The sequence below is a fragment of the Habropoda laboriosa genome, unplaced genomic scaffold (genome assembly GCF_001263275.1).
Source record: "Habropoda laboriosa isolate 0110345459 unplaced genomic scaffold, ASM126327v1 scaffold203, whole genome shotgun sequence".
Taxonomy (NCBI): domain Eukaryota; kingdom Metazoa; phylum Arthropoda; class Insecta; order Hymenoptera; family Apidae; genus Habropoda; species Habropoda laboriosa.
In genome coordinates, this window is record NW_017100358.1 from 1145359 (window position 1) to 1159380 (window position 14022).

Below are 14022 nucleotides of genomic sequence, written 5' to 3' on the forward strand. Positions count from 1 at the left end.
TCAGCGACGAAAATATAGAACGGACCAGGAGGACGCAGGGTGCGTGATTCACCCTCGAATTTAGCGCCGTTTGAGACGGAAATGCGTATAATTAACGGCTGCAAATCAGTACACTAGTAGGAGAAGAGTGTACACGTATAGGCGAAATGGTTTGCAGATAAACATTATGCCAGCCGAAGAAGCTTCCGTTGGATTTCGATCGCATAAAGATAAGGAACACCTGTTTCGATATCAATAACAAAATTATATACATACCACCTTATTATAACATCATGTCGGTGATATTATCTTCTTTATGCGCCTTTGTACGGTGAAAGCTTGATTCCACACAGTGGTTATTGGAAATCGATTACACACCGCGATAAATTACCATTAACTACGTCATATCGAACGCGATAAATTCACCGTACCTTGTCTTTACCGTGGTTTTTTTCACCCTTACCGGACTCGTGCAACTAGCGACGCGCCTCGTTTTTCGTCATTTTCGTATTCAACACGCGTCCATTCGTCCCTCGAGAGTCTCCATGCGTAACAGCGGTCATTTAATGACCTCGCATTTTCGGCCATCTCGCACTCTATATTTTTCGTCGTTCTCCCGCCTGTGTAGCCTGATTTTTTTTCGACGCAAAGTATTCCCCCCTTTTTTTCCTTCTCCGTACTCGTCACAGCGAAGTTTCAATGATCACAGAGCGTGTCTGTGTCTTTATAGCCTCGTCGATCACGCTAATTTGGTGGAAATTGCCGGGCCGATTTGGCAAGTGAATAGCACACCGTTGTGTGTCCTTTAAAGTGAAAAATGAACGAAAGTTACCGCAGATGAAACTACGAAATTTCACATTTGCGGGACGATATTCACATTCTCCTGCGGAGATTTTGCTGATCAGCAGAGAGTATTCGTTCCGATCACTCGCCGTAGAGAACCGGCGATAACAATAGAGCGTAACATTTGGAAGTAGCACTTTCCATGATCAAATCCATATCTCATCGAAACCCACAAAACAAGCAAAACAGCGAAATATCGAACCGATTCCTTTTTTTTTTTCCTCTCCTTTCTTTCCTTCCTTTATTCGACGCGATCCATTGCACGGATTGAACTGCTGCGTCTGCATCCGTCGGATGTCCTCCGTATCTATCCCGAGCGGATATTATCGATCTCGACAGAGCGAGAAGGGTTTAAGCGAGGAAGAAAAATGGTACAATGTATCGATAAAATTGTTCCAAGTGTCGATATTAATAGGAGAAGCTTTTTATCGCGATTCGTTACAGCAGATGGTAGATCTTAATTGATTTCACTTACGATCTACGGGAGATTTATCGAAATTTTCTCTTTCTACCAATTTATCGAAAAGAAAGGACGATTGCAACGCTGAATTTTGTGTAACATCTCCGATCACAGTCACGTAGCTGCCGTTTCGCGTACATTAAATACTGGCTCGGGATAATGAGTACACCTGCGCGCATATCTTCATCTCGAATCCAGTGCGCGCACCCATTCAATAGCGAAGCTATTAATCTGTGCGGCGTATCAAGATCTAACGTTGAAGAGAGGGCCTCTGAAACGTTTCACGAACCAAACCGGCGCAGTTTTTTTCACCGCCGACGCGAGTCGTACGCGACATTGAAAAAAATAATGCCGCCATTGTGAGATGGACATAATTCATAAACCTCCGTCCTCTTTTACTCCCCTTTTCACATTCAAATACACAAACTTGCCTTTTATTTTATTACCCCGGCAATGTGGTATAAATATCATTCCGACGTGAAAAAGATAGCAATAGTTGTTTCTTTTCCTCTTGAAGATTTATTCGTTTGCACTCGGAATCCATCACTCCGATATAAACCTCTTCGGACACTTGAAATTCATGAATCATCGACGAATCTTCCGTGCAATAAAAGGCTCGTTTCTCCCTTTTTCGTTTTTCATTACAAAGGAGACAGCTTCTGCGAGTCTGAATCGTTGTTATGAAGATATCAGAGAACTCGAGCTTCTACCAACAATTCGATTACCGCTGCATCTGTCGGAATCTCTTTCGTTCGCTCGTTACATAACTACCAGAATAATATTAGTAATATAGAAGTGGCTGATGGAGAAGCTTTAGCACCAGCCATGATGGTAATGGGGGCTTGGAGTAGGGTTGACCATTCAAGGCCGACCTGTTGGTCGCTTACTGGGCCCAAAGTGGGACCTTCTTATGGAGGGGAGTTCAGCCCCGTCCCCGTTTCCCCTCGTCTTTTCTTCTGCAACAAACGATTCGAAGACCCGCACGAGAATACGCCGAGGACTCGTTCGATCGAGATTTTCATGAGAAAAATCCGTGGGAATTTTTACTTTTATTTATCCTCATCTTTTCTTCTTCGTTACTGATTACCTATTAGAAGCGATACATACGTACGCGTGTGGCTGAAGTAAGTAATTTCGTCGCGTGGAAATTTCACCTGGTAGAGGAGTTTAACACGCGGGAAATTAGTAATTTCGCGTTGTCTTCGAATCAAGGAAATCCCTCCACCTCCCGCGACGTAAGAAATGCAATTTTGGCGCGGAGTCCTCAGTTGGCGCAGATGTTCCGCAGAATCTCGTTGCACGATCGTCCCGAGAGTACAACGACTGCGGTTTACGAAATAGTGCAGGATCATAAGGAGAATTAGGCGTCTGAAGTTGCAAGGCACGTAGCTTCGTAACGACGTCTCGAAAGGTTCGTGATTTTACCGAACTGCCGAAACGGTCTCTGAAAGTATTGTACGAGCAAAGAAGAAGCGAAGAGAGGAGAGAAGATGAGAAAAGAAGCTCCCCGCACTCGCGTTAATACCATTCGACGTAGAATTTCAATTCGTCTTCCCGTTGTTCCTTTCTTTCCACCGCGGTGCTCCCGATCTTCGACACCTTACGAGGAAATCTCGGTGGGAGAAAGAAAAAAAAAAACGGGGTCGTTGAAACTTGGGAATTTCACGATCAAACTTGCTAATCTAACTTTGTAATTAAACATAGGAGGTGCAATAGCGGGCCAAGAAGATAACGAAACCGTGGAATGTTGGCCGGCACCGATCTCTCTCTCTCTCTTCCTCTCGCGCGCGCGTCTTATACCGTTTTCCGACTTTAATTAATTTCACGCGGCACGCTCTCGCCATCGAGCAGCCCGGGCCCATAACCACGACGACGCTCCTGCAAATTAACTGTCACGTAAATAATGCGAACGAACGTATGACGTGCACGTTTAGCCCCAATCGTAACACCAATCAAAACGATGTATGTACGCGATATATTACCGCGTATTCGATAAATAACAAGCAGCAGCTGATGAGTTCGAAGGAGAGAGAAAAAAGGAGAAGAAGGTAACATCGTTGGATAGGAACCACAGGGGAATCTCTTTCCGGTATCCGGTGGCGATCGTTAATTCAATACCATCCGTACCCTATCTTCCACGTTCGACTTATCACGAAGGGATAGAAACGCCTCGACCACGCTCTGCTGGTAGCCAACTCGTTGACGCTCGAAAAAGCAAGCAAAAGGGACAGAGAGAGGAAAAGCCATTTCTCCGACCGGAAGCCGGACGCCCTCCGGGGTCTCTCCATTTCTATCGACGAGCGACGACATGCCACGTCAGCTAGGATCGTCCACCCTTCTCTGGTTCCTCGTCAGTCCAGGCGACTGTTCTGATATTTATTTTTATTGCCGCTCCTGTCAACGCTACCTCGACATATACAGGGGTGCCCTAGGTCGACGAAAGACTTGGACGATTGCCAGATGAATCGTACGAATAGATCCCGATATTTCAGTCACGGTTCCTTCGCAGTGACTCGCGAACGTTCGAATTTAAAAGACCGAGAATCGTCGCTTTTATTCGCTCGCCATTATTTTTACACTTTATCCTCCACCTATAGGGAAGTATTTGCTTGCTTACACGGAGACCTGTCGGAAATCAATGTAACGAGAATGTTCTCGAGAATATCGCGAGAACGATGGCATTTGCTATTTGTACAAAGAACAAGCCGATACGAAAGCAGGCATAATCGTATTTAAAATGGGCGGTTGCCTGTTCTTAAAGTTGGCGGTCGCACCGTTTATCGCAAAATTATAGTCGGCGGGCTGCATGGGCGCCACAAGTCGATCCGACACGTTCGTTAAAATTGCGAACACGAGAGGCTCCCTTTTTCTCCAGAGAGAGAGAGAGGGGAACCGAAAAGTCGTTCGAGGCACATTATACTTAAGGCGGAAAAATCAGAGGAAGATCAGGAACGTGAAACGACACACTTTCGCGATTTCAAATCTCTTTGGATCATTTCCAAAAGGACACACAACGTCACTTCTTCTTCTTTCCTCAACGTCATCGCCCTAACCAATCTCTCCTTTGTTCTCTCGTCGAACATGCTTGACGGAGCTGCGAAATTCTTTCCGACGATGGACCGTAGTCGACGAAAATATTCGTGGTTCTTTTGCGAACGTTTAACGAATCGACAAGAGCGTGTCTCTGAAAAGTGCCACAGCGAGGTGAGGTGTGTGGTGGTGTAACCGTGTGTTACGTCGCATACGAAACAGGGAGAGACGGGCTCGAAGGAGGCGCGGCAAATCTAGCGTATACACGCAGGATATTTCCGAAAATTTCTTCCCAGGCTGGAACGTAGGTCGCGGTACGAAAAAGGGCGGCGAGGAATATTTGAAGGTGGTATTTGCGCGGGCCAAATAACCCAAATAAAGAAGAAACAGCGAGAGGGTGCGGGAGGAGAGCGAAGGGAAGCTACAGAGGCCGAAGGAGAAAGAAAAATATATATAGAAAGTGGAGAGAAAGATGGAGATAATACGAGAGAGAGAGAGAGACTGGGAGAAGAGGAGTTGGGGTATGAGAGAAGGGAGGAAATGGCGCGCGTTACGGAGAAATGGCGCGGAAACTGGGGATAGTGACGGGCAATGGGCGCCTGCCGACTCCTCTAACCGAACGAAAACTCGTAGCCGAGGAGACCGTGGGAGGACAACCACTCCCTGGCTTTGCCGTAGCTCTACCAACGTACCGTGGAACGAGGACAAAAGAGAAAACGAACTAGAATACCTTACAAACGAGAATCGCGGAAGGGATAGATAGCCGGACGACGTGTATAGTGAGAGAGCCGGAGAGGAGAGCAAAATGAAGGAGAAAGATCATCGCCTTCGTTCCTTTCCTGTCTACAGAACCTCCGTCCCTTCACCTTTCTCTCTCTCTCAGCGTTCCTTTTTTCTGCCGTGAATTGCGCGTAAAGATTGCTCGTACGATTGAATTCCCTTCACCTTTCTCTCTCTCAGCGTTCCTTTTTTCTGCCGTGAATTGCGCGTAAAGATTGCTCGTACGATTGAACGAACTGACTCGGACCAGGTTGCCACGGGAATCCCTGCACCAAACGCCGGTAAAGACCTCCTGCTCTTAATGGACTGCAAATAACGATCTCGAGTATTTCTAGACCGAGATCTGACCTTGAGGCTAATACAGTGTCTAGGCTCGTTAGCGACCGGCTTGATAGAGTGTTTTATACGCTGTTTCTTCTCTGTAACGGTGAAGGATTACCGGTTCCCTGTTACAACGATCTCCTGGAACATGGAAAATTATCCTCCTCGTGGATATTGACACTTGAAGGAGACAGAGACGGAGGAATAAGTTAAACGTTGCTCTCGGCAAACGGGTTCCTATTTTCCATTAGACCCCGTATACTTTTCTCCTCGCTACCGGTGATAACGACAGGAACGGCGTAATTGGTGTATAATTACCGCGTGAAACCCGATTCAAGTGTCGTGAGTCACGGATCGGAATAACGAGAGAGGAAAAATTTCGTGGGACGAGATGGAGACACACGATCGGCCACGGTGTGGATAATTTTAGAGGCACGGAATGCGTGCCTCTCCGAAGGAAGTGGAGTTCTCTCGATGGCCGGTAACCGTGCCGGCATCTAGCGGCAAAATGGCGAAAACCCTTCGGCTGGGTCGAATTCGATTGGGCGATTGGGTTCTGTTTGCGCGGAGCCACGGAAAACGTACGGGCAAGAAGAAAGAAGAACGGAAATCGAAACGGAATTATTTTCGAGCATGGCAATTACGCCTACTCTACCGAGGGCCTGATTTACGAGCTCTCGTGGCGCACGCACCGAGAGTCGTTCTCCGGTTGCGTGACGCGCTTTAAATTAACGATTCCACGCGCGCAATTTACAAAGTATAAATCGATCAATATTCGGAACGGGTTTTGTTAATGCCGCGCGACGGACCAAACTCGGCGCGTACGTTTGTCCCAGGTGGAAAAAATGTCGCGTTCTACTTACTCGCGCGGGGAAGCTGCGAATAGTGCCACCGCGGGAAAGATGGGAAACCCGTTCCGGTTACATCGCTCCGCAAATCAGCCTTGTCCGAGTAATATGCGAGTTTTCGATTAGCGGCGAAGCGTAACGTGTATCCGATTTTATTCATCGGTACGTTAGCTTGCTATCTGGTTGTAACACTGCCGCACGAATTCGACGATCAGAAAGGAAAACAAAATGGCGCGGCAGTGGTGTTATTAATGGGAAAACGCAAGGATGAACGAGATCGTTTAACTTGATTAGCGGTACGATATTGGACAAACGAACCTCGCGGTTCAATTAATCAATTGTAATTATATACAAGGTTGTTGTAGTTAACGCGTGGTATCGTCTCGCTGGATGGGAATATTTCGTTCACTTTTACACGCGTAACGAAGGTACACGATCCTCCATATTTTCCACCCCGTATATGAGATTGCTCGTGATATTTCGCAGCTTGTTCCCCGGCATCCTTTTTCTCCTTCGCCCGATTTTAACCTCGCGAAAGAAGGCGCGCAATTAACGCGTACAGGCGGCGGCGTTTTTCGATGCCCGTCACGTACCTTATTAGCAAGATATTTACGATCTGAATTTTTATTGCCGTTAAGGGCGACGACTGAAAATTATTATTATATCGAGTGTACGCCGGATAGCAGTGGTTGGTGCACGGGTGTATAAATGTGGTGGGGAGGAGAGGTGAGCGAAGAATCTACGCGAAGGAAGACGAGGGGCGCTCGTAACGAGGCGCCACAAATGGCGATAGATTGAATTAAGATTGCGCGACAGCCTCTTGCAAGATGAGCCAATTATGAATTAATTACGCTCCACGGTAGCTCTATGGTTTTTAATATCCGATTATGTCTTAACAGCGCGTCCACGAAACTTTTCACGCAGCCCACTCCGCTGTTTACGGTCTACGACTTCGTTATACAACAAATTAACTTAATAGGACGTTTTTTGCTTATTCCCTTCTTCTTCTTCGTTTTTCTCTTCTTTCGCCAATTTTCACCTTTGCGGCAATTACCGTAAAACCGTCGTAATTAAGTAAGAAACGAGGCGCACCGTTCTTCTTTTATTATTGAAATTAACCGTGGAACAGCCGCGAGGAAAAGTGAATGTTTCTGTCGTGTAGAAGCGACGGAACACATGTTGCGTGTCCGTGCAAGCTTTATACAGCGTTAATATATGTATCTTCCTTTTTCTTCTTCGTATCGCGACACGTTGTTTAAATTTGTTTAGAAAATTGGACTCCGACGAAACTGCGTTGCGATCTTGTACTCTTTCCTCCTCTTCTCATTCGCGACGTTAACATCCATGCATGCCACGGTGCCATTTCAAAATTTAGAACAATCTGCCAATTTTTAACGCGTATCTCGTACTAATTTTGTGCAAATTTAAAATTGACTTTGTGGAGATCTACAGCAATTTACCTCGCTTCCTAAATTCCTAAATTCTCGTATAACGTCCAATTCACAGTGATTCCAAACTTTTACCAACAGTACGTATAAGCACGTACCGTATCCTACGCAGCAAACGCCATGACGGTCCTGAGAGGCTTTCCCGTTGTCGGAGAAAGTAACGCGCAGTTTCTAAACTTGTAATTACTTGTTGCCACGAGGTACAATGGCCTCTGAAAATGTTTCCTCGAGTTACGACTGCTGTAACGTCCCGTAAAGCTGCATAAAACACTTCACCCATGCAAACATGTTGAAAAATTCTAACCTTAAACACCCATTGTCACACATTAAACCTAACCTAACTTTCGAGCAATTCCGTATCTCCCCGCGAAAGGCAATCCTGACGGACTCCACCGGCGACCCGTAATTACTTCTCGGAAGAAGCGAACGTACCGCCGAATTTAGAGTGATACGGTCCGCGCGAGAGGTGAGCAAGAAGTTTAGCATGGCCGAATGGAGGAACGTAACGTTACACCTACGTAGATCGCCGTTGGAACCTTGTAACACCCACGTAACAGTACGTTATTCCAGAAGCATGCTCCCATTATAGTCGGCTACGGGGGTTCTATGCGTGCCAGGTCTTGTTGCGGCTGATCTAGAGCGACCATTCTGCATGGACCATCTTATATTGCTAGACAGCGGAGTAATTATAAGGCAGCCGCTATAATTGGCAGCTATTTTCGACGTTGCTGCAATTCCGCCTATTTCTCCCTCTCTCTCTCTCGAGAGAGAGTGTGTGTATACGGTTTTAGTTTGCACGCTGAAAGGAGCTGGGAGAGAACACCGCGAAATGGTCGCGTGTCGAGGTGGTAAAACATGCATGGGAATACGATGAACTGGGAAAGGTTTTAAGCTTCTCTTAAACGTTTCCTCGGTTTATTCTTTTGTACGGTGGGTCTGCGGATGATGATCTTATGGTCACTTGTGATCGGAGGTTCTAGGGTGGTTATTAGTGACCGGAGGGCCTCGAATGTTTAGAGTAATTAAAACGAAACGAATATCGTCAACTAACAATTTCGAACATCGTTATTTTGAAAATTGATCACTTTCTCGTGGCCCCCTGAGCAGACATGTAAATCTGGCGTGGCAGTCAATGTCTTAACGAAATCGGGACAGCGTAGGTATCCTTAGACTTTCACCATTACTCACACTGGACTCTTCAACTCTCCTACACAGTCACAAGTTCATCTTCCTGAAACCCTCAAACAGCCCTATTTTTCCATCCTCGAGTCACTCTCTGTGTCGCGTTCCGCCATTTTAATAAAGTTTGCTTTCCGCGCAACGTCGATCCATAATTGCTCCGATTTAATCGTCACCCCGATGCCTTCCCTCAGTTTCGAGAAACTGAAGCAGAACCGTGCATCGCAGAAAGAATATCGGTGACAGAAAAACTGAGAACCATCCTCAGAAAGAAGGGACACAGGTCACACTGTTAAGGGTGGCGGAAGAGTTGTAAATCAGTCCGTCCACGTTTCCGTTCTTCGAACCTCGTCGAAGGTCGGGAAGAAAAAAAAAACTGCCAGCGGAGATGGAGAAGTAGAGTTAAACTTAAAGGGTCACCGGAGTCATTGTTCGTAAGCAGGAAGGCTCGAGGATCGAACAAAAGGGCTAACTCTGCCCGCGTAACGGCAATTCCGGGGGCTGCATTGTTGTCACCGCTTGTATAACCCTCCGCGACGCTTCTTTTTTCCTCCTTTTTTTTTTACAGCAATTTGCTAGGTCTGACATTGACTTCCACGGTAACGTTTTTACGATGGCCACGGGTTCGAGGCTGTTAGAGCTGAGACATTCCTCGGGGAGGTAAAGGAAGAAAAGGTGCGAATGGACAAGGTCATCGTACGAAAGGCCCTTGCAAATCTGAAATTGACTCGATAAACCTCGTCGTCGTACCCCCCTCTCGCAGATAAATAAGGGAAGAAGGAAAAAACATTTTCCTCGAGTGGGAACGTAATTCACGTCGTCTCCGATGTTTATACGCGTGTCCAAGTCGACAGGACGTCGGTTCTAAATATCCACGAAAACTTGAGAACGTTCGATACACCCGTTATATGTACCTACACACCGATGAACCTGTATAGAAGGACGGTCATGGTAGGATGCCACGAGATGTATAGGCAATCTTGCAAATGAGAATCGTGAGTAACGGCGAACATTAGCGCCCTCCCCCCTTTCTCCTCCTTCTCGTCCTCCTCCCTATAGCCACCACTACACGCTCGTGCCGGGGCAAGAACGTACTCTGTACAAGGTATAGGTAAAAAGAGTATACGCGTTTTAGGTGTACGTGTAAAGAGAGAAGTTCACTCGATAACGGGCCGTCGTTGATATTTTTTATACCTACCCGCGTCGCCTCTCGATGGAGAGAGAGTGGTTTGCATAAGAAGGGAGACGGTTCTCTACGTCTTGCGGACGAAGCCTGGAACCAAGACTAATATGTCTGCCCTTGTTATCGCGGACCAGAGCTTGTATTGTGCTGTTCCAGGACAAAAGAACACGGGCGGACGACGGGCGCGAAGAAACAGACGGCGCGAAATTGCCTCTCGGTTTCTCGCTCTTCGGACGCGCGATCGATTCACCTCTTTTGGGGTCGTTGGAATTTTTCTCGTCTTGTGATTTTAGGGTTATTTGGCCCGATTTGATAATTTTAGCGAACATGAATTTTGAGGTTATGGAAGTTTCACAGATTTACAGAAGTTCTTCTTTTAGTGTTGTTGAAATTCTTCTTCTCTTTCGATTTCATATTTTGCTACGGTGAAACGATTTAGTTTGATTAATTGGCATTTTTTAGCGAGGGCGAATTTTGAGGTTATGGAGGTTTGAAGGGTTAAAGAAGTTCTCCTTTTAGTTTTGTTAGAATTCTCCTCCTCTTTTCATTTCACATTGGTACGGTGAAAATTTATTTTGTTTAATTGAGTCGTTAGAATTCTTCTCCTCTTTTCATTTCACATTGGTACGGTGAAAATTTATTTTGTTTAATTGACTCTTTTCAGCGAGGGCGAATTTTGAGGTTATGGAGGTTTGAAGGGTTAAAGAAGTTCTCCTTTTAGTGTCGTTAGAATTCTCCTCCTCTTTTCATTTCACATTGGTACGGTGAAAATTTATTTTGTTTAATTGACTCTTTTCAGCGAGGGCGAATTTTGAGGTTATGGAGGTTTAAAGGGTTAAAGAAGTTCTCCTTTTAGTTTTGTTAGAATTCTTCTCTTCTTTTCATTTCATATTGGTACCATGAAACGATTTAGTTTGATTAATTGGCTTCTTAGCGAGGGCGAATTTTGAGGTTATGAAGGTTTAAAGGGTTAAAGAAATTCTCCTTTTAGTTTTGTTAGAATTCTTCTCTTCTTTTCATTTCATATTGGTACCATGAAACGATTTAGTTTGTTTAATTGACTCTTTTCAGCGAGGGCGAATTTTGAGGTTATGGAGGTTTAAAGGGTTAAAGAAGTTCTCCTTTTAGTGTCGTTAGAACTCTTCTCCTCTTTCGATTTTATACTGGTACGGTGAAACAATTTACTTTGTTTAATTGACACTTTTCAGTGATGTTGAATTTTGAGATTACGGAGGTCACTGAAATTCTCCTTACGATGAATTGAGGTAACGAAGTTTTGTCACAGAAATTACCAGCGAAATCTAAAGAATTACTTATTTTCATTTCACACTTTGCCACGCTGAAACGATTTATTCCTATTAATCTGCTACTTTTAGCAAGGACGAATCGAGGTTACGAAGGTTTATCAAAGAAATTAGCGGCGAAGTTTGAGGAGTTTCATTTTAGGGAGAAAGTTAAAGAATAAATAAAAGCAACGGTTAGTCTTTATTACCTCTAAGAGCAGCTCCGTGGCGTTATTCTCCTCGCGTCGCGTAGCGTCGGAGCTTTCGGAGGTTTTTACCCCTGGCCGCAGGGTTTTCGCGCGACGATAAAATAGTCTGGCGTTATTATACTTAAGGACGTTAACATCGCGTGGGACAACGCAACACCGACTAAGATAAGAATTATTCTAACGGCGCGATAACGTGTGGGAAATACAGCCGTTTATCGCGAACCGCGTCATCGATGGATTTCCAGCGTAAGTCATACCACAGCGACGATTAATCCAATCCAAAAGATTTCTCTAATTTATTCCAACATTCCGCACGTGACTACTAAAAATCTCATTTTTCACCGACATTTCTGGAGCGTAGAAGAGGAAACGAACATAAATCTCCCCCTTATCCGACGTCTGTGTGAAATTATGTCAAGCAGACTTCATCGCGTAGATAACACTTTTCCTATAAATCATTCCAACGTTCCAAAAAAAATCGCGATAGATCGTGGCGACGCAAGTTTTCATCAATCCTATCTTCCTCTCGTTAATTATACTTCTATCGACGTTATCGTTTCCCCGGGTATGTATTTACAACGAAACGTCGGAACGAACTATTCGTAAAAAAAAAGACCACGTTCGCGTTAAAAGCAACCGAATTCTTCGGGACGCAATGTTCAGCTCGAGGGGATCTGCATTATTTATGAATCACGTAGCTAAGTAGGATCCGTGATTTCAGCCGTGTGGCAACACAGAGAGTAGCGTTTATCGCCTCAGATAGGATAGGCGGTTTCCACGGTGGCACGCGGCTAGTGGCACAACTTGCCTCTCAAGCAGGAAACCCCGAGAGTTACCCAAAGGTTAAAACACCATATCGCACACCGTACAGACGCGGTGTTCTCTGTTCGAAAGGGGGTATCCCGGGCCGCGTACACCTACGGCACAGTCCTCCGGTGTTCAACCAACACACAGACGACCGTGCTGCACACCATACTTCGGTACGGCTGCATTGCCCATTGGTTGCTGCAGCTATGGCCTATTTCGCCTCGAGAGTACGACCCATTCAGCGTGAAAGGATCGTCCGTTTCGTCCTGCCTCCCCGCGCATACCTACCCCGTGTCGATCTGAGCATTCTTTCGTAGTTTCTACAACCGAAAAACTTTTGGATCGGCTGTAAGCGCCGCGACGACCAACCCTTGCGACGATTGTTTTCGCTCCGCGGGACGTTTCAGGCGGATGGATGCGTATTCCGAGAGGATTGTCGAGGCTTTTCTCGAGACAGGATGAATATTTAGAAAGTGGCGTGACGAAATTTGGTGATATTGGGTGTTTATGAAAGTCGAGTAGATCTTCTGGAGATTAGTATCCCTGGCGTGATGAGAACTTTGGACTAATTCACTGGCTAAAGTATTAAAGAATAGCTCTGAGTTTTTATTTGCGACAGCTGCATCCCATGTGTGATCGAACGAATATAAATTAGGCATGCATTCGGGAAAACCTAGTTACGAAAGACGTAAAGTGCAAAATGACGGTGAAATATTTTGTTTCGCTTTCAAATGAGCAAAAATTAAAATTATAAACGTTTTGTCGTTACGTACTTTACTCAAAGCAAAAGAAACAGTTACTGACATAAATCACTGCAAGTATGTACCCCATAAAACAGTTAACGCACGATGACGTGCCATCAATTACGAGAACTTTGCTACACTGTGGAAATCTAAACTTATACGAGTACTGTCGCAGTTTTTTTCGTCAAAATGACAATTTATTACCAACAGCTGAATCTCTGCCCGAGTCATCGAAAATATCCACTTCACGGTAGATAATGCAGCGGTACCGTTACGGTGAAAGTCGCGTTACCTGTCTTCTTCGTACTCTAGTTAACGAGAGCGGCGCTCGCAACGAGCTTAAATAATCGTACAATATAAAAGATGTATTTTATAATAACACCATCCGGGGCACCGTGTCTCCGAGCGGGTTTTTACCTAAATTAGCGGCTCGGCGTTAATTACGAAAACGAGGCCCGTTACACGACGAGGAGAGAAACGTCTCTCGCGAGGACCTCTTCTCTCGGCGACGAGTAGAACGAGCCTCGTGACAAGCGTAATAAAATGGAGAGCACCAGCTATCTCTCTCTGCAGAGAGAGAGAGAGAGAGCTTTCGCGACCGATCTAGAAAGATCCTTTTCGTATACCAGTCGAGCCGGTATCTCGTGGCCGATTACAAAAATTTTTCAATTAAACGCTAATTGCGACGAGCGGCCCCGTGGCCTCCGATGAAGATCGTATCGCGGTTGAAAATTTGCATCGGCCAGAGTTACGTGGAATTATTGCCCGTTACAAGCGACCGCGCGCGCTTTGCGTCACGCACGATCATATCGGGCACAGCAAGATTGCACGCGGCCGCGAGTAGATGTAGTTGATGCTCGCGAAAGTCCAACCACCGCCAACGGAAAACCACGGTGGACGCGGTTAATT